Genomic DNA, 22582 nt, shown 5'->3' on the forward strand with positions numbered 1-22582 from the left:
GACAATATCAGAAAACATAATTCAACAGAAAACTTGGTCCACATATTTTAAATATGCCTGTAATCAAATATTCATCGCCCTAATTATTTAAATAATTAGGCACTTTATCAGTTTCCCAGGAAAGCTCTGAGATATAAAGATAAAGCCCCTGTAAAAGTTCTTTAATTTATAGCTTGCTCTCATCAGTAGACATAACTTTGCATAATAATTGTGAATATAGAGGTTCTGCTAACATGCACAAAGGCACAAGACGGTGGAAAAGATATTAAAAAATCAGGTCACATTCACAAACTAAATTATGAATGCCATATTCATATTACAGTAATGTGTGCAATAATTTACCCAAAGTGCTGCATTCAGTTTCTCCAAACCTTTTATCAAAACATGATTTTAGGTTTCAAACTGTGTTTATTCATTTTTTTTTCTTTAGGAAATAATTCTTGTAAATTTACATTTCAAATATTTCTTCTGGTTTCGACCGAAGAGCAGTGGAACTGGGTGGTCTTTAGTGATTTAAATCTTTTTGTGACTAGTTTTGTTTCTATTTTAGTTTACTACCCACATGGGAAACCAAGAACCTTATAGGTAACTGTAAAGCTTATGGCATCAGAAACGCTCATTGTGATAGAGATAGGAAAACAAAAATGCGTTTTTTAAGATTTCCAGAACTACTGCACTTAACAAATCACTCGGTTTCCTGGGCTGTGACTCTACTTTCTTTGGATGCAGAATTGAAAAGCCCGTTTCCATGTTTCTGGTTTCTTGCCATTTGTTTTTTTTAAAGCTATAAAAAAAACTTTTTAATGGCTCTGCTAATTTGCTGATAGCGCGTATACGTTTTATTTTAGCGATTTGAGACTTGTGCTTCTGACATACCAACAGGTTTACAAACTATAGAGATATGTTGGTGTTTCTTGTCTCCTTTTGCATTTGTTTTTCCTGATAAGATATTTTAGACTCTTTGCAGGAAAGGGCATCTGTATGTTAGTGTAGGTTCGAGGGGGTTGGTAACTCATACTCTGATCTGATTCAAAAGAAATGTTCAGGCGAGAATCTACAGCAAAAAAGGAAGACAGTTTGCAAAACTCTCAATCTCATGTTTTTGTTCTTATAACAGACAACACACTCTTCTCTTCCCTCACACTGCCAAATTCCAACTCTTGTCCTCCACCATCCTAATCAATATTACTTCTATACATAAATACAGACATTCTAGCCCTTTCCGGTTCAATAATCAGCCACTTCACATCCAGGGGGCATTACAATCCAGCACCCAAACTGCAACTGTACAGTAAGTTCTGCCCTTGTCTTTGATTGGGAATTGGACCCTAAGCAAAAATGAAATCTGTTTCTCTGCAAAGTCTTTCCTCTGATCAGAATTTTCCTCCTTCAGAGTATCTGTGACAGATTCTTTTAAACACTCTGAAAATATGTCATCCACTCTGAGGAACACTTAACCTTCCTCCTCCTAACAGAACCAGCCCAGGTTTGCTTTACAGAAGCAATCAAAGAGCTACTAAAGGACTAAACTTTTGAGGACACCGTGACCCCAATCTTTAACCCCTTCGCTGCAGCGGCTATTCCGCCGCAGCGCTAAGGGGGAGGCAGGGCCGCGCGGCGGTCCCGTGCTCGTGACGGAACCGCTCCGTCACGGCCCTGCCGCTCTTCAGAACGTCAGCGCAGGCGCGGAATTCGCGCCGCTCAGGCGCGGCGAGCGGGCCGTGACGGAACCGTTCCGTCACCAGCACAGCCCACCGAGGCTTGTGACGGAACGGTTCCGTCACGAGCATGGGAGGGGTTAAAGACAAATTCTGATAACAACAAGATTTGTACTCTATCTGGACACAATGACACTCTTACAAGAATTTGTCTTACCAAAATTCCTTTAGATTGAGAATGTTAGTACTTCAACGTAACACTGCCTACTTCATTACTGTAATTAGTGGAAAAGCACTGGATCAACATGCAGAATCAATGATCATTCTTTAACTGTACTGTAGGATAGTGACTGAAACTTGGCTCAGCGGAAAATCACAAAACATCATTGAATTACACATCCCACCTGACTACACTATTGTCTGCATTAATAGGGAAAGTAAAATGGGTTGACATTTCAAAGACAAAATTTGAATCATTTCCCAAATTTGGTTGCCTGATTGTAAAACGTAAGTCCACTGCCTCATAATAACTCCTGTACAGGAAAAGCAGTGATCATGTAATCTCTCAATTTGTGTCCAACAACAATCCTTTACTGGAGATTTCAATTTACACAGGGTGAGTACTAGTAGTCCTGTCTCTTCCTTTTCTTTTCTTTTATACTTGATAAAGATTTGATTCAAAATTGCATGACGCATGTGCATATCAAACACACCATCGATGACCCTGTCATTAGTAGTAACGATTGTTTACTAGTTGATGACTGTTCACTTATCTGACAAATCTCAAATTCAATTCTATTTGCCCTTGTCCAATTCTGTGATGGCAAGTTAACAAAAAATTACTACATTCATGGATGTGGGCACCTACAATAGAAATGTCACTAACTTTTCTGCATGTAGCTCTTCAAATAAGCCTTTTCTGGTGACATTGAGGCTTTACATTTTGCAGCCAGTAATTACAATGACAGAATGCTAGAAATTATAAACAATTTTGTCCCTTGTATCGGGAAAATAATGGGCTAAAAAACATCTTGGCATTCCGAAGAGCTCAATAAATGAATATTAAATCTTCAAACTAGACACTTGATGATAAAATCCCTCCAACAGATTGTTTAGAACATCTTTTCTTTGTTACACTATACCAATAACATATTTTTAAACATAACTAATTCCATCCAATTACAGATTGATTTTGTTTTAATAAACATATCTAAATCAGCCACCTACCGATATATTCAAAGTTAAAATCTTGGTAACAGGATTTTGATAGCTTTTTTTAAAATACAAAAGTGAAAAATATTACACATTTCAAAACTCTATCTCAAAATTGAACCGATTCTCTCATTTTCCAGATACCCTAGCCAAAGATTTGAGGATGCATTTGGCAGAGGATGTATCAGGCTGCGCTAACCTTATCGATGTCTCCCATCCCAAGTGAATCTGTCTCTCCTCACTTAAACAAGCATTGCCAATGCCAATAGGTCTGACTTATGAATGAAAGTGTATTTTGTGTCTCTATTGGGTGTAGACACGCAATACATCATCATAAATGCACTCTGTTATTAATCTTTGCACTCATGCTTCCATTCATTAATCCTCTGACTCATACTTCCATCCTTTCATTCACCCTCTGGCACAGTAGCAATAATGCACACACAAACTTAACAACATATGCTATATACATTAAATGAATACAAGTAAAATAAAACATGCTGCCTTCTAAACATGACAGGCTTGTTTGCAATAATAAAACTAAACATAACAGCTGGTGCCAACATTGAAAAGTATTGTAAATAGTCTTGTTAACCCCTTCCCTGCTCATGACGAGCTCAGCTCGTCATGCAGTACACTGGTCGCGTGCTTATGATGAGCTGAGCTCGTCATGAACAATGGAAATCTGAAAAGTTCAGCACCTTGCTGGAATTGCTGTAGCAGTCAAGGTGTTAAAGTTCAAGTATGGTTGCCACATATAGAATCATTGTGTAATGGTAAAACAGTGATACACTATGGACAACCACATTCCATAATGATCTCCTGGTTTCGAAGAAGTGGGCCACATGGAATGCGGTGCACTGTAGGTGAAATGAGCGGCAAGCAAGCAACTCATTAGCATTGCCTGGAGATTTGTAGTCTTCTGTGAGAAATTGGGTTGTTAGTTGTGGCGGGGGTGAAACCATACTCAAGCAACAGCCACAATCCCAGTCAGGGTAAATCACAAAAAGTCACTGAATTAACCTGTGCTTAATCCTATGGAGCCTGGCCCAAAATTAGCCAGACTTAGTTTAGAGGCAATGTGTAAAGTATGTATGCATCACACAAAGAGTATAAAGTGAAAACACAACACAAGAAAAATCCCACACCAAATTAGAAACTTCAAGTACATTTTTATAAATTATTTGTCACCAAGAAGACAAAAATTCAATCATCAGGTCAAGAGTTATGATTTTTTTCATTTTAAAGAGTAAAATAGTGTATAAAAGATCAAAGCGCCAACCTCAGACATCTTGTCGTGCAAGACTGCGGTAAAGTCGAAAACCTGGGTGTCTGCAATGGAGCATGGGTCAGATACATGAGGTGGAATGGGTCCAGACTCTGCTTACCTTCATTCTTGGAAACAAATTTGGAGAACAATATCTGCGTTTTCGGTGTCTCAGAAGGAGAAGTTGTCGTCGGGGAGCCGCCGAACGAAGTTGCAGTTAAGATTCAAACATTCAGACCTGTTCTCGTTTTTGAGAGTTGAAAATCTCTAGAGGGAAGAAGCTGCAGGCTAGAACTTCTGAGGGTTCCATGAGGTTGGATACCCCTTTTGCAAGAAGCCAATAAACAGAATTTGCTGCTGCGGTGCTGAATGTAGCAGGAGCTGCCACGAAGTAAGGTAAACCGACAATGCACCTTGGGTGGATCGTCGAGCACATAAGTCCCAGTCCCCTCTTGGCTCTCCGGGCACTTTTTGGGCAAAAATTGCGTAAGTCCCTAGTTTTGGATTTGTGCTGTCTGGGTGCTTTTTGCAAAACTTCCAAGGGCCCAAGGCTGAAAAGACACCATATGGAGGGTCAGACCTCAATCAGGCAGGGTCCATTTGTGGGTTCAGTGTGGTTGGAGCCTTTTATGTCCCTGAGACTCTGATCAGGAGGCCAGCCAGCTAGCCCTTGGATTCATTCTTCAAGCCCTGGGTTCAACTGGAAGAAAAGGGCTCAAGCAGCAGGTAAGCCCACTGGGGGCTCAGACCAGGCTTCAGGCAGCACATCAAGTATTCTTAGTGCAGCAAAGCAGTCATCTGAAGTACACAGCAGTCCAAAGCAGGAGGCAATCCTCTAAGAGTACTTCCGCAGGGCCCGGTAAGTCAACTGAAGATTGGGCCTGAAGGTCCTATATTTATACCTAGTTCCTCCTTTGAAGTGGGAAAACGCTCTAAAGGAATCTCCTCATAGAACTGTCTGGAATTCCATGCCTCCTTGCCCTGAATCACTCTGTCTGCAAATACAAGAGGCTACTGGAAAGTTCTTTGTATGAGAGCAGGGCACAGTCTTGTGAATTGTAAGTGTGGCTGTGCATAGCTCCACCCCCCTTCCTGCCCCTTCCTGCCCAAAATGGCCCGTCTTGGCACACCTAGTCCCTCTATTATGTGACTGTCTGGGAGGAATACACAAAAGCCAGCTGCAATCTACACCTAGGCAGGTGACTCAGGGACAGGTTGCAGGCACCAAATGGTTAGGACAAGAAAATGGTAACTTTCTATAAGTAGCATTTTCAGAATTTTCATAAATGTAAAATCTGACTTTACTATTAAAGAGGATTTTAAATTACATTTCCTCAAACACAAACATGACTTTCCTACCTACTTCCAATCAATAGTTGGCACTTTCAAAACATAATGAGGTAACCCAATGTTATCCTGTAGGAGATGTAGGTCTTGCAGTAGTGGAAAACCAGTCAGTGAGTTTTTTACTACTAGGACATCTAAACTTAAAAGTACATGTCCAATGTTTTAAATTCAGTGTACCCTGCTCTATGGACAGTTAAGGGCCTACCCTATGGCTGACTTGGAATGTTTGGACCCGGCAAAAGGTTTTTTTGTCCAGGTTAAAATGGCAGTTTGAAACTGGATCATAAATTCAAAACTGTGGTCGCCAAAATACATTTGGTCGAGGGCCCCCAAAATACGTTTGGCGGATGGCCCCCACAATCCTTAAGATGTCCCTGAAAGAGCTTCTGCATCAAGATGATGTTACATTAAAACACATCTAAGGTAAATTCTGGACTTGCATCCATTGGCAAAAGCAAACCAAGCAATGTGAGGTGAATGGTTCTCACAGTATGGGCAGAATACTTTTTTATGGGTACCACTGTAAAAAAATCTAATTCAAAAGAAGTAACATGTACTAACATATTTCTTTTTGAATGGTTGTGCAGCCTATTGTAATTAGATACCATCGGAATGTCTCCCAGAAATGTGTCATACTAACGTTCCATTGAAATAATCTAGTTTTAGGAAAGTAAAGTATTAGTATGAATCTCCTTTCAGAAGCTTAGAGGTGAAGAGTTTACTGTGGGTGATGAACAAGTTCATATTTCTACGAACTCACTCACTTTCTCACTGGCACTTTTTAAATATATTTTGAACACAGATCCATGTATTTATCAGTCCCCAATCCATTGTCATCATTCATGATGGACTGCACAACTAGGACTGAACCATCAATCTCAGTGAAGCGGAAACCATTACTTGACACATTTCTAGAATGATGAATTATCTCAATTTGTACAACACTTTATTACACACAACAACACGTCTACAGTTTCATGGAATTATTGTATTCTGGAGTAATCCTCAGGATCTTTTGTGTAGCACTTCCAGGGCCTCATTTACGAGGCCCCTAGCGGCAGTTTTGTGCCACTGGAGTGTCACGTTTCTGGTGCTAATGCAGCGCAATGTGTGGCTTTACGTGGCTTTTCATGGCCCTGTAAATATGTGCCCCTTTCACGCAGCATGAAATGGCCATTCCATGGGTGTTGCTTGGCAACACCAATGGAATCTGAAGCATTCCCTGATTTACGAGAAATCATAAACCTGGGAATGTGTCAGATTCTAACGCCACTCTGAGGTGGAGTTAGGGAGGCGCAATGGGGAGAAATATCCTTATTTCTAATTGTTTTTTCCTCTTTCTGTGTGTGCTTCATTCTGCAGCATACACAGAAAGAGGAAAACACCTCTCATGCTCTCATGATTGTTTTTGTTTAGGAAGGTGTCCCTTCCTCCACAATACCAATCACCCCTACAATGCAGGCACCCTTGCACCATGACGCAAGGGCGCCTACATTGGCGCGAGGCAGTCCATTGTGCTCCAGCACAGGGGAAGAGGATAGGAATGACGAGTACCTCACAGATACGGCACATTCCCAGCCCTTTTCTTTTGACGCACGCCAGCGTTGCAGGGAATCCTTGTGATGCTGCCCTGCACCAAAACCTCTTAAACGGCGCCCCCAGTTCATTGGCTTGGAACGTAATAACCGGTCTACTTTCATAAAACAAATGTCATGAAATGAAGGTAGACCAGCATTTCTGTGTTCTGTGCCCTACAAATCTAAATTCATTCTGCATAGAAGAGTTCCAGTTTTGATGCAGTCGCTGTCTCTCTGTATTCATTAATGATAGGTTAAGGCAAAGCTGTTAAATCTCTGCAGGAAGCTCACTGGTGCAATGGTGTCCTCAGAAGTGCTACAGAAGTAGCTAGTGCAAGTGAGGATGATTATTACATTTAAATTCCTGCATCAATGAAAGGCAAGTGAATGGAGAGCAGTGCCAGATCGGGAACCCAAAGCAGCCATGACAATATTGTCAGAACAGCCTGCCCCCCTACAAGGGGGGGTTGGTTTTCGGTGCGCATGTATGCATTGCTGCATTTGTTAATGTGATAAAAATTACAGCACCACTGCAAAACCGGCCCCCAGTAACAAAACCAGCCCCACCCCCTGAATATCTGGGCTCCACCCTTCCAGGCACCCAGGGAAATGCCTGATTGACACAATGGCCAGTCCGGCCCTGATGGAAACAACTGATTCCACATGGACGCATTCCTTTTCAACCGATGTTGGCTTCTGTTCTGGTCGCACAATACATTTGGAATACATTTTACAGAAGGAAGGGTGCTATCCAGTTTAAAGGAGCTAATGGAAGAGAAAATATGGTTCCTGCATGTCTTTCACTGTCATATCCTACAGTTATGTTAGGCAGATGCTCTGCCAGTGAGTCACAACTATTTTTCTCACTTTCTTGCTCTTTCACTCTGCCTTTGTATACTGACAGTATAGGAAATAAAAAGTAGATATGTCCCAATTACTCCCTTTATGCTTCCTTGATGCCAGTCACACACATTTATACTGGTAAGGACACAGTTGGATGCTGTCATTAGATGCTACATGAATTGCTGGCATTATTAAGGAAGGCAGACGCTGTTTAATCCAATATCCTCAGTAACATCATCAAAGTGAGATTAAAATATAATAACCCTTAAGAGCTGGTTTTATCACTCCAGCCAGACACATTAGGTGGATCGCGCTTGCAGAAAGCATGCAGGACAGTGTGTGAGTTCTGATCTTAAGCAAAGAGGTTAGTTGCAGAACCAGCTTTGCATGTCAACTGCCCTGCATGCTTTTATGTGTTAATTCCATTCAGCATAATTATGCGACATTTGGATTTTCCACACTAGGTTTTATTGGATCTAGGGGAACCTAACACGATTTATCTAGCTGGTAATACGGACTGGAATATAACATGAGGCTTTGGCTGCAGAAGCAGCCAAAAGTCCTATTGCAATTTGTTTTTAACAGCTAGAGCATACAATGCTCCCCCGCTGTAAATGGTTTTTCCCTTCCTTCCACTGCTCTCCCCACCCCTTCCCTCAATCAATGCCATCTTATCAGCATTATAGACCCCTGGGCAAAGCAGTGCAATGGGCCCTGCCTACACAACTACTCACAGGAATAAAAATGTTTAATGGAAAATGTGTGTTAAATTCTGGTCTGCATGGGGCCCCTGTACTCGTGGGACCCCAGGACAACTGCTCCGGTGCCCATGTCTTTAGACTGCACTGCCCTCAATAAGGCCTGCATGCCATTTGCCACCTGCTTAAAACAGGTAGCAAATGTTTGCAACAAAACTCCATAGAATTGGGCATTTCATATGGTTTTATGACCAGAACAATTAGTCCCATATGGTAATTCTCAATGGCAAGGAGTGTTCCTCATAACGGCATAATACTAGAGTGATTTTACTGGTCGTAATCGTAAAATGTTATCCAAATTTACCCCAGCCCCAGGAATGTGCAACGCGGAATCAGGACCTTAGTATGAAATCTATGTGTGATAGTTAAACCTGTCAGAGAGATACCTGTCTTTGGCACAAAAATCACATTTTTTATTATTATACTTATAAGACCTTTGTGCCAAAAAATCTCTGATTTGTGTTTCTCATCTAGAAGGTGTATACACATTGCTTCCTGTCTACACCTTGGCTCTGGCAGATCTAGACCAAGACTCACTGTGCAGTCTGTTTTCTTTTTTTCATCATTATTTTTATTGACTCAGGATATGAGAAATCGCCCCCACCATCCATTGGAGGTATACAAACTCACATTAAAAATGAATTGGTTTTCATAAATAAGAAGACAATGTTTCTTTGACACTGCAAACATTAGCAGATAAATACCACATATTCAAATTTGAAGGCCAAAGTATTCACACAAGGACTTCCATATTCTATGTATTAAAGTTAGCTGCATCTCATATCAAATATTAGGTTCTCCAGTATGGCCCATCTTTCCATTTACAGTTACCATTTTCCTATTGTGGATAAATAGCGATATCAATGTCTGACAGTATACCGCTTGGCCACCAAGCATTCTAGACTAATAAGGCTTTTCCTATATCTGTAGAAACCATCTTCTTCCAATATTCCTAGCAGCAATGGTCTCTGGGATGAAAAGACAATGGCATTATTGTTGACAAAATCCTAGAAATGGTGGTTCATTAAATTTGACGTCCTCTGCAGGCCCAAGTTCTATGATAAAACTCTCCATTCTCAGTCTGGCACTGAGGACACTAATGGGGGGAGAACCTACCCAACTTTCATAGGTTTTTGGGTATGTAATACATCCTATTTCTATATTCCACTTGAATAGGTATCAGTTTAGCAGAAATTGCTAGCAATAGGGTTCCCATTTTAGTGTCCCTCCATTCACCTTCATGTAGGCCCCTACATCTCTTTCCAATTCCTGTTTAAGGCCAGCTAATGTACACAGACTACGCTTAAGAAGAGATTGATATATTTGAGAAATGTGTTTCCCTCCTTTGATAGGATTAATTATTATTGTAAGTTCGGGAAGGTAAAAATCAGAAATCCTGTCACCCCCCTCTTGAAATGGCTAGATGGGGCATGTCTCATCTGGAAATATTTTTAAAATTGTAGCTTGTTCAATTCAAATTCCTCAGGTAGTACCTAAAAGGCCTACATTTGGTCAGTGCCCCATATGATTCCTATATTGAAGCTACCTAGGGAATGCAAGGTCAGAGAGAAGTGTGGCTCACTGGTTAGAAGCGGCAGACCCAGAAGCAGAGGTCGGCCTGGGACCAGGGTTCGATTCCTGACGCGGCCGGGTACGGAACCAATGTCAGCGGGCTCGATAAATCTCAACTCGGTGCCTCTTTAACCATGGGTCCCACGCTGCAACTCTGGGCAATAGCTTGCTTAATCTCCACAACGGCCCCCTCGCTGCCGGGGATCCCTGGCTTCACCTTGGGGATACCCAATAGGGACCATCTCACAGGGAAAGCCAGGACAGGTTCCCCAGCGGTATACAGCGCCAAGAAACCCTGGGGTGAACGTGCGCTCTACAAATTCATACTAACATAACATTCATACTAACATCTTTGCATGGTAAAGACCACTTTTATTTAACTTGACAATGAATATTAAAACTATTTTAATGTTAAATATTAATGTGAATTCATTTGAGATATTTAATTCAAATGCTGAAAAACTAAAAAATGATACAACACTGTTAAATTAGTTTTAAATTAACACTTTAATTATTGGAAATATATGAAATGTAGATTATTTTTCCGAGGTTTATACTAAAAATACATTCCCACCTAAAGAAAACATTATATAATTTGTTAATGTGCAATAATAATTAGCAAAAGTGATGTATACAAATAATTAAAGTTGTTTTAAATATTGTTAATAAATTGTATTATTACATTATTTTTACATTCAAACCAGGTTATTGAAAATGTTATAATTAATTAATAAGTATGTATTATTTTTATGTATTAGTCTTAACATTTATTCATATTTTTAACTATTTAAAATATTTGAAATTAATTTAACATTATTTTGAACGGGGTTTATTTTAAGGCTCTAGCCCCATTGTTTCTATAGGGTTTTGCAGGTACAAGGTGTTGGCCCTGTGTACTGCTGGACTAATTACTGATCTTTTCATTGTAGTATCTTACACTTGGAGTTTGTGAATACTGAAAGTGGTAAACTTACTCAATCTGTAGAGTTACTCAAAAGTGTAAGTTACCTTTGCAAATCAGGCCCTGAGTCTTTATTATTAAGAACATATAGGGGCTGATTCCGATCCTGGAAAAACACTGTACAAACCATGGTATGGAGCGGTTTCTCCATACAACTCGTACTTATAAGGAGGCCCCTACAACCTAGGAAGTACGATCCGTACAAATAGACGCACTCTATACAAATTGTAAAAAAGACCATACAACTCGTATATACAAGCGATTCTGATTCGGATTGCTCTGTACGCGACGTTCCCATGTATTCCCGGCAGCAGTTTACAACCCGGCAAGTACGATTCGTACAAACGGCATGCGGTACGGCTCTTTTTTTACAAGAGCCAAAAAGTGCGGGAAAAGCCTTGTACGCCCGTAAAACAGTATGAGACAGACCCCCCCCATGTACGCGTCGTACACCCCATGAATACAGGGGTACGGTGCATATGCACAGTGCGTATGGATGACACGGAAAGTGGGGTACGGTGCGTACATACGCGATGAAGGGGTACTGGTCGTGTACGCACCGTACAAGCACCGTACCCCAAAATCACCTGTGTACGAACCGTACCCCAAAATCGCGTATGTACGCACTGTACACCAAAATCGGCCGTGTACGAACCATACCCCAAAATCACATCTGTACGCACCGTACCCCAAAATCGCCTGTGTACGCACCGTACCCCAAAATCACGTATGTACGGTGTGTAAATGTGCGATGTTGGGCTACATTGCCTACACGGGCGATTTTGGGGTACGGTGCATACATACGCGATTTTGGAGTACGGTGCGTACATACGCAATTTTGGGGTACAGTGAGTACACGGGCAATTTTGAGGTACGGTGCGCACATATGCGATTTTTGGGTACGCACCATACACATGCCTCGCATGTGGGTGGACCCCTGTACGCCTCATACCTCTATACGACCCGTACCCCGGTATGAGTCGTACCCCCAGAACGAGTCATACCAGGGTATGAGGCGTATAGGGGTTCGCTTTGTTGCCCGGTACGAGTCATTCCCCGTATATAGGCCATTTTCCATACAAATCGTATGTTGACAAACTGGTACGAATCACACTTGACGGGTTGGACAGCCTTTTTACAATTTGTATGGTCTTTTTTACAAGTCCGTGTCGTACAGCTTTTCCCGATCCGATTTGTAAGGATTTGGCCGATCTGTATATATTTTTCCCGTACGAATCGTACTACACGGTTTGGAAGGGACTTGTACAATTTGTATGGAAAAAAACTACAAATCCTATTTGTATGGAAAAAAAAATCCAGGATCGGAATCAGGCCCATGGTGTTGATTAATCTTGTGAGTGGTGTGCTAGTTCTTCATCATTAAGGTACACAGGTGTTCAACCTCCAGACACACCTCTTCCTGCCAGATTCTTGCCCCTCTTAACATAGAAGCTTCTAATGCAGATATCATAAAATAGTCAATGCATGAGAGTGACTGATGAGTTGCTGATTAGTGTTCTTTTTCCTCAGGTTCGAGCATATCCATGCATATATTACAGCTATAGATTATGCCCAGTTTGAAGGTAAGCTTCATTGATGTGGTAATTGTGCTTTTCAGTGGAACATGTCCCATTCCCAGTTTATTATAGCGTTGAAATCTCTTCCTTTCAAAGTGAAACCCAGAGAGACTTCAGCAACCCACACCCTTCAAGGCGACCATGTGTGGATGGTAGTGGTATATACACACTCTCAAGGGTCTATGGTTGACCCTCCAACTCTCCTGTTACTAATATGAATCTGCCTTGTGTGTCCACTCTGTGTGTGTGAGGACCTTAAACAGAATTGATTTATTAAGGAATACAACAACCCATCTAATCCTGTGTAAACACTTTGCTTTGGAGTAGCCATATCTACTGGCAAATGTACATATTTTGCACAGTAGATGAGTTTTCTGCAGCAACTGTACCATCGGGGCATTTCTGTTAATATACTGTAAAACAGCCACTTCTTAATTTTGTCATTAAGGCCAATAACATTTCAGAATACGAAGCCTTTTGGTTAGGTTTTTGGAAATGCCTTAAACATACATTCATACATACATGATAATATACATGTCAGACAGCCTATTGCAGTGTCACTAGCCAATGTTGTATGAAATTCACTGTCTGTGCATTTCTATTTTGCTGCACTCTCCATTCAGCCTTAATGCACATCTTAAGCAACTACTAGAGACTCCCCGAAAACCATCACCTCCTCATACTTCCTACACAAAAGCACAAAAGCATCAGATGCCCACCTCAATATTAGCAATCAAAATATGTAAAAAAAAAACACATTTCAGCAAACTAGCAAAACTAGTTGATGTCAATGCCTGGCATAATAAATTCTATGGGCCTCATTTATGAGGTTTTGCAGTAGGGAAGCGCAGCAGGCCTTCCTGATGCGCATCCCTACGGCAAAAGAAAAAGGCAGGAATGCGCCGTATCTATAAGATACAGAGCATTCCTGTCCTTTTCCCCTGCGCCAGCGCAGGCACCTTTGCACAATGGTGCATGTATGCCTCCGTTGCGGGGATGATTATTTTTGTACAGGAAGGGAAACCTTCCTGTACAAAAATAATCACAAGAGGCTTTTCCTCTTTCTATGTGTGCTGCAGAATGCAGCACACATAGAAAACGGAAAAATGTGGAGAAATAAAGACATTTCTCCCCGCACTGCCTCAGATTTACGATTTCTCGTAAATCTGGGGCAGTGTCAAAAGGCCATGGTTGTTGCTGGGAACGCCCCCAGCAACACCCATTGCACGCCCCTTTAACGCACTACACTGCGTTAAAGTGACTGATATTTATCGGGCAGAAATAAGCCAAAAAAAGTGGCTTAGTGCTGACTGATAAATATCACGCAGGCTTCTGCGCCACGGAACGTCACAAAAAGTGACGTTCCGATGGCGCAAGGGGACTCATAAATGAGGCCCTATATTGTGTGCTGCTAATACAATATGGTCATTGTGGCTAGCTTTTCTGTGCATTATGTTTGGTCACCAGTTCACTTTGGCTTTTCGACAAAGTGTGCATACCTTTATTATTGTCAGAAACCCGGTTAGAAGCCTAAGGGGCAAGCAGGAGCACCTGGACCCAACCATAGAAGTTGAGGACTTTTACTCTTAGTGCAACGGGGCCCGGATCAGTGACTATCAAGGGACACAATATCGAGTGTCCACAATATCGAAGCAAAAATCTCGAGGGACATAATATCGAGTCCCTATCAACAAGCAGTTAAGTACTAAAATATTGAGTACAAAATATCGTTGTTCAAAATATTGGTAACTAAAATATCATTTGTTTGAAAACATTTGTTAAAACTAATCTAAAAGTAATTAAATAATTAATACATTTAAGTAAAACATAGTTACAATAATGTAAAAAAGCTTAAAATGTAAAAATAATGAATATAATGTAAAAAAAATGTAATTGTTGTTTTAACATATATATATTAACTTAATAATATTACAAAATAAATAATATTCTTAATTATAAAATATTTAAAACATTATTAAAAATATAATAACATATATATAAGTAAACATATTATATACATTTAAAAATAAATAATATACAATAATTTAAATATTAAAATAAATATTTTTTATAAAAAATAATATTTTACACAACATTAAATAGAACAAAAATTAAAATGTTGCCTAGCATAGTGAATAAAAATAGGATGCACACTACAACAAGTGCAAAAGTATGGAATATGTTGGATAGCGGGTTTGGTACAAATTACTATTGCCACACCAATGAGTGGAACAGTAGTGAAAATGTTGGATAGCGGGTGGGTAAAAATTAATATTCCCACTGCTACGAGTGGAACAGTAGGGAAAGTGTTGGATAGCGGGTGGTTAAAAATTGCTATTCCCACTCCAGTGAGTGGAACAGTAGGTAAAGTGTTGGATAGCCGGAGGGTAAAAATTACTATTCACACTCCAATGAGTGGAACAGTAGGGAAAGTGTTGGATAGCGAGAGAATACAAATTACTATTCCCACTCCAGTGAGTGGAACTGTAGGGAAAGTATTGGATAGCGAGAGAATAAAAATTGCTAGTCCCACTCCAGTGAGTGGAACAGTAGGGAAAGTGTTGGATAGCATAGGGAAATAATTTAGAGGACCCACTCCTATTATTTAATAAAATGAATTAACAAATAATTAAATATTTAAATTTAATTTAACTCCCACTATTTTCCACTATAAGCGTTACCTCCAATAGTCTAAAATATTAATAAATTAGCATAATTAATTAACATTTAATTAATTACCCAATCACAATTAACATTAACATTAATAACAATCATATATAAATTAATTAACACAATTAACGGTATACAATAACTTTGATTAAATATTATATAAATATTAATAAAACAAATTTAAATTCATTTAGGGGCTCATTATGATTGCGGATGTTCCGCATCCTCCGGGCCGGCGGAAGCCACCGCCGGCCCGGAGGATGCAGAAAATCCGCAGCGGACCCACCAAAGACCCACCGCCACATTAGGATGGCTGGTGGGTCCTGGTTTCCGTCCGCAGCTTTTCCTCCGCGGTTGGCTTACAACCGCGGAGGAAAAGCACTAATCTGGTGACGGTGTCTCTCAGACACCGTCCGCCAGATTAGTATGTGCTTGCAAACACGCTTTTACGCGGCGGCTTTTCCGCCGTGGAAAAGCATGTGTAACTTCACTGCGTGGGCCCGTTGCGGGCCCCCTAGGTGAAGGGGGGGTAAGGGGTGCACATGGGGGGTACCTATGGTACCCCCCTGCATTTGTATGCAGAAAGCGGCAGGCGCCGCACGGTGCCTGCCTCTTTCTGCATGCAAATGCAATGCATGCATTTTTAACATTACTGCGGGTGCAGCTTGAAGCCGCACCCGCCGCAATGTTAAAAATAGAGGATGTGACCGCCACCCTGGCGGTCACATCCTAATCGCACAGGAGGGGACTCCACAGCCCATGCGGACGTCCCCTCCTCCTCAATGATCGCGGACGGACGCAAGTCCGTCCGCAATCATAATCGGCCCCTAAATACACACTGTACTCCCCTATACACACTAAGGGGCTCATTATGATTGCGGATTTTCCGCATCCTCCGGGCCGGCGGAAGCCACCGCCGGCCCGGAGGATGCGGAAAATCCGCAGTGGACCCACCAAAGACCCACCGCCACATTAGGATGGCTGGTGGGTCCTGGTTTCCGTCCGCAGCTTTTCCTTCTCGGTTGGCTTACAACCGCGGAGGAAAAGCACTAATCTGGTGACGGTGTCTCTCAGACACCGTCCGCCAGATTAGTATGTGCCTGCAAACATGCTTTTCCGCGGCGGCTTTTCCGCCGTGGAAAAGCATGTGTAACTTCACTGCAGGGGCCCGTTGCGGGCCCCCTAGGTGAAGGGGGGGTGGGGGGTGCACATGGGGGTACCTATGGTACCCCCCCTGCATTTGTATGCAGAAAGCGGCAGGCACCGCACGGTGCCTGCCTCTTTCTGCATGCAAATGTAATGCGTGCATTTTTAACATTGCTGCAGGTGCAGCTTGAAGCCGCACCCGCCGCAATGTTAAAAATAGAGGATGTGACCGCCACCCTGGCGGTCACATCCTAATCGCACAGGAGGGGACTCCGCAGCCCATGCGGACGTCCTCTCCTCCTCAATGATCGCGGACGGACGCAAGTCCGTCCGCGATCATAATCGGCCCCTAAATACACTCCTAAAAAAGGTACTTTATTAGCATAATAATACAATAATTATCAATAATTCATATGTAATAAATGTACTACTTAATAAAAAAATACACAATTTACATAATTAGCAATTAATTAAAAATTAAAAATACATTAATTAACTTAATTTACAATATTAATTATTTAAAAAAGTATTAATTTTTGATAATATAAATTAAATTAATTCCCACCCTATTCCCCTGTAAAACCACAACCAGCTACGGAACTAATATACGCAAAAATTAATTGACATACAATTATTTATCTTAAAAAAATTGAAACATACATTAAAAAAATATTATATACTTATAACACATACACTAACATATAATACAAATAATTATTTTTTATATAATGAAATTCGCTATAATGACATTGGTTATTACTTACCTATATGTCGATATTATTTTCAACTATATTATGTCTATTCTATATTCTGTCCTCTCAATATTTTGAGTGTTGATATCCTGTCCTTTCGATACAAGAAATGTGATATTTAGTCTCATTACCCCGGGGCCCAGACCACTGTGGATCCTGAGCAACTGGGCCGAGCACCCCTTCAGCATTTGACTCACAATGGTAGCTCGTGTCGAGCAGTCACCATCGTGCTTCTGTACATGGGATTGGCCTGAATGGCACAGCAGTAATCTTTATAGCCATCCCACCAGGTATAAGGGGTCATTCACTTTGCTCCGCACCCAGATTATGCCCTGCTCAGCACGGCAGCACTCTTTATGGCCTCCCCACCTGGCATATAGGGTTGCCGACCTAACTCTGTATACAGGTTAAGGTTCGATCAGCACAGTAGCACTCTTGACAGTGGTCCTGACTGGCACACAGGCAATGACCCGATCGGTGCATCAGTATTCAAGGCTGACTTCATGACGGCCATTCCCTGGCATACGAAGGCCGCTGATGTTTCCCTGTACACAGGCAATATCCAGATCAGTGCAGCAGCCCCCTCCTTACTCCTTGCCAGAGGGATCCAGTTGACAGAGTCCCCGACTGAACATTGCTCCCTCCAGCTCTATCCTCTTTCTCTCAGAGTTCACTAGCCTTAGCAAGCAGGCAAGCATTGGTGTTCCAGGCTCCAGAAGCAGGTGTTCGAGAAGTCCCTGAGTGATGTCCCATCACCCAGCTGGGAGACTCGCAGGCCTCCATGCACAGCCCAACTCACTGCTTGAGCACTGCCCCATATTGAACCCTTTTCCGCCCGGTCGACATGTTGGCCAGGCGGAAAAGCGGAGGACGGTTTTTTTCGTCCGCCGCGGACCCCCCAGTCATTGTCTTTTCGACAGGGATGGCGGGCATATTGCCCCCGCCAGGCCGGCGGTGACTACTGCCGCCCCGGCGGGGGCAATCCGCCCGCCATCCTAATGGGGCCCTTAGCGTTTAAGTCTTTGAATTTATGTAAGGGGTCTGCTTCCTTTTGAAGTGTCCATCCAGCTCTTCTGCCCTTCCTCCAGACAGGAGCATGTCATAGCAGGAGTGACTCTAAATCTGATACCCACATAACACAGGTTATGGGAATAACTAGATGTTCACAACTAGATGTCAACCACAGTGACATGTGTATCAAAAGATTACCTCTGGGCCTCAGCTTTACTCTTTATAATTCTGAGTCCCATCTCCTTCCTGGAATGTGCCCAGGCTCCTTTCCAGTGATCTCTCTCTGAATCGAAATCACTCTTTGTGGTGTACTGAAGAGTCTGGATCTCCCTTCCTCCAGTGCCTCCCACTGAGCTCACAGTAATACAGCAATCAACAAATCTGTCTGGGGGAAGTCATCTGCCTTCTCAGGTTCCTCCAATTAGCCCTCAGTCTCCCAGAATCAAACCCAGAATCATCCATGTGTTGTGCCGTTCACAGGCACACATACACCCAGCACATGCATATAGTATACACACATTGCAGAGCTCTACATACATCATTCATGTATTGTATGTACCATTCACAGGCACAATACAGCCAGCACATGTTTTTATATCATACACAAACTGCATGGAACTATATCATCCTTGTGCTGTAACATTCACAGGCACAGATACACCCAGAACATGTATAACACACATGAACTGCACAGAACTATACACGAAACCAATGTGGGCCAAGGGTGAGTTAAGCACACAGCAGCAGAACTGAACCAGTATACCTCACTTGAGTGACACAGGTAAAAAGGCCTGTTTACACTGATCACTACACAGTATACTGCCACCACCGTACACGTACAGATTACTCCTAGCACAGGTAGTAGCCTTTCACCATGGTGAGGGAAGAGCTTCAGAGATTTATACAGCAGTACAATTGGGGCACCTCAGGGGAGGGGTTGCACGTCCCTCACCATGGGAGGGAAATCTCCATCCCAACAATCATTATCACCAGTTACGGGCTAAAAAACTAAAATGCATAAAATAATGCAAATTTAGGCTGTTGACTTTTGAAACACACACTTTTTCTGTTCTGTGCTTCAAATTATTTTTTTATAAAAATTACTACAAAAATGATATACATTCTTAAACCTTATACTTGATTTTCACCTAGTATGGAATGCTGGACTGTCTCAGTCACTCGAAATGCTCAGACCCTCCTTGTGAGTACCTGAATTTTAGTGAAGTATTTTTTGCACATGATAAATAGGTATTATGTGCAGTTCAGTAGCACCTAGTATGTGTTGTTCTCTAAAATGGGCAATAATATGAGTATTTTGGTGTTTACTGCACCCAAAAACACTTTTCCCTTTATTAACCAGACTTTTTTTCTTGATAAATATCAACAGATTGGAGTTGTTAACATTTATCCAGGGTGTGGTTTTTTGATCATCCAAAATTTACTGTGTGAAATAAAAACCTCAAGACTCAAAGTTCCAATAAGTGTTTTACCCCTTCCCTGCTGCCGTCGGCCGTTGGCCGTAGCAAGCACTACCTCGCTGGTGCTGCGAACGTCCAATGGCCGACGCGGCCCCACCCGTTTTGCGAAAGGGCCGCACTACCGCGAAATTTCTGCCGCGGCAAAAGGGTTAACATGAGGTATTGCAAATATTGGTCTTAGACTGATGGCATAAACTACAGCTTTGCTTCCATTCTTATTTTACTGTTCTGGGTTGGTGGATAGTGCTGATAAGTAGGGACCTACCACTAGTAATGTGGTCACAAACAAGGTCTAAATAGATTATTTCCTTGCTCAACTCTTGGTAGCTGGCTTAACTTAAGAGGCAGATGCGTAAAGAATTAAAAAACTCCAATACATTAAATAAGTAAGACACAACATGAAGTAAAAATCCAACTCCAATACATAAACATAGTAAAATTGAGTAAAACTAGCACGTAGAAGGAAAGAGCGCTCAAGGGGTTAAAAAAAAAGTCACGCCGGTCCATGCCAAGTGTTTCTTGATGCCAAGGCTTCAGTTGCTCTGGTTTGCCACTTTGAGACTTGGACTACAACTCCAACATTTAACTTGGTCAACTTATGAAGATTTTTTTAATGTTGCTCCAAACATCTCCGGATTTCTGGAACTTCTTCCTGAAGTTCCTCTTGGAGGTTCAAAGTCTACAAAACACCAATCCAAAGGTCTAGAAGCTCTGAGATGGTCTTTGGGTTGTTGGGACTACATTTCTCAGAATGCACCTGGCCAAATCCTTAAATGTCCACTGGACACACTCAAGGATGGGAATGTCTTGGTGGAGATGATGCAGGTGGGGTTTGTTAACCTGCAGCTATCAGGGAGTCCACACCTTAACGCTTGTGAAGCTAGGCAAAGTCCTTTGGGCTGTAGTACCAGATTGTGCAGCAGGTGCAGTCCTTCAGAGTGCACACCTTTGGGTGCAGATCAGGGTTCCATAAGGGCAGTCCTTCTTTTTCTTTTTGCTTCGGGTAGCATGTCTGAGTTGCTTGTCAACTCTCTCATATTTATTCAGTGTCAGGGGGGTGCAAGGTGCTACCCTTAGGTATGACCACTTCCTCCAAAGTGTGGCATATTCTTGTCCCAGAAATCCCTATTCTTCCGAAATCCAAAATGGAGAAACTCTCTCCTGGAGAGCTAGATCTGCCTAAGTCAGCCCACTGGCGTGGCTAAGATTCTCTAACACTCCCCTTCTAGCCTCTTCACTAATTTGATTACAGGGGCTCCTGTGTGGCTGGGGGTGCTGGATGTGGGGGTGTGACTGTGCATTCCTAAAGTGTATCTCTCCCTTTGAAGACCAGTTTGGCCACTTCACCCCCATCCTGCCTTTTGCTTCTACAGCTGTAGTTTTCCACCCACAGGAAATCCTTTGTCTCTCTAGCAGGCCACTTCACAACTGTTAAGACAGCTTGACTCAGCCTGGCATAGGCTGCCCAATCACGAGAGGGCAAGAGGAAGGCTGGATTATGGCTGGCAGAAAAGAACATTTTATGACTTATTTTCTTTAATAGTTATTATAAATCTAACAGGGGCAAGTTTTTGATTTATCATAACTATCAATTTGAGTTTTTGAACCAAATTTGTTAGCTCACTCCTGTCAATATTTATCTGTCAATATTTAAATAAAATATTCCCAGCTAGTTTTCTACATTCCGGAAAACGAAAATGGCTGTTATTCCCTCATCAGGGCATATAAAACATTATTTTATAATGTCCCTGCCTATCAGGGGAGTAACACAGGCCCCGCAGCCCCAGCAGTGCGGGGGGCCCCAGCGCTCCAGGGGCCCCTCACTCTCGGCACAACTTAAAGTCAGCTAAGATATATACAGTGTGCCCGCCGCACACCAAGGATGGTGACGGCATCAATGTAACCAATAATTATGGAGGGATATTAACACAGGCCCTCGCAGGGGGCCCCCACGCTCCAGCCAGGGTGCCCTCACTCTCTGCAGAGGAAGACGCAGTAAGCAAGGCAAGCCAGGCCTATTAACAGTGCGCGCGTGCACACAGCAGAAGGCCAGCGGACGGTGACGTGCCTGGGCCTCTATTTTAACCATTAATTATGGTGCCTTGCGTGCGCATGCCCTGCCGGCCTGCCTGAGCCTTTTAAATTATTTAAATAGTTGGTGCGCACTGCGCAGTACGGCTCTTAGTTCTTCATAATTAAGGTCCGTGGGCGTGGCGGCGTGCAGTTGTTGTCTATGCGTCTGCGTGCCACGGTGCTGCGCCGCGGTGTTCAGGGTGGGGTCATGCGCATTGTAAAAGTGTGCGTGACTTCAGCACTGACTTAGAAGTCAGTGTTTGATTTCTGGGTGGTAGGGCAAAGTGGTACATGGTGGGCCGTGCTGCCGGGGGGGGGGGGGTCCTCGATGTGCTTTGCAGGGGGACCCCCTCAAGTTTTGTTACGCCACTGCTGCCTATAGTTACAAGTCACCCTACCCCTTGGGAACCTAGGAGAGGCCTTAGTGGTGACTTCTATGTAACAATAAGGTTTTTTCAGACTTTGAAAGTATCTTCAATTCCGAAGTAAAATTTACATATAAAAATGTATTGAAAAGCAGCCTGCAATGCAGAACTGGCTTTCTAAATGTCAGCAGGCACCACAGTACTGCACACTTAAGTGCAGTAAATCTACTGGGTCCCTAAACCTACATCCCCTACCATATACTAGGGACCTACAGGTAGGTTGTCAGTACCAATTATAATTATGCCTAATTACCA

Source organism: Lissotriton vulgaris, chromosome 11 (genome assembly GCF_964263255.1).
Source record: "Lissotriton vulgaris chromosome 11, aLisVul1.2, whole genome shotgun sequence".
NCBI classification, from domain to species: Eukaryota; Metazoa; Chordata; class Amphibia; order Caudata; family Salamandridae; genus Lissotriton; species Lissotriton vulgaris.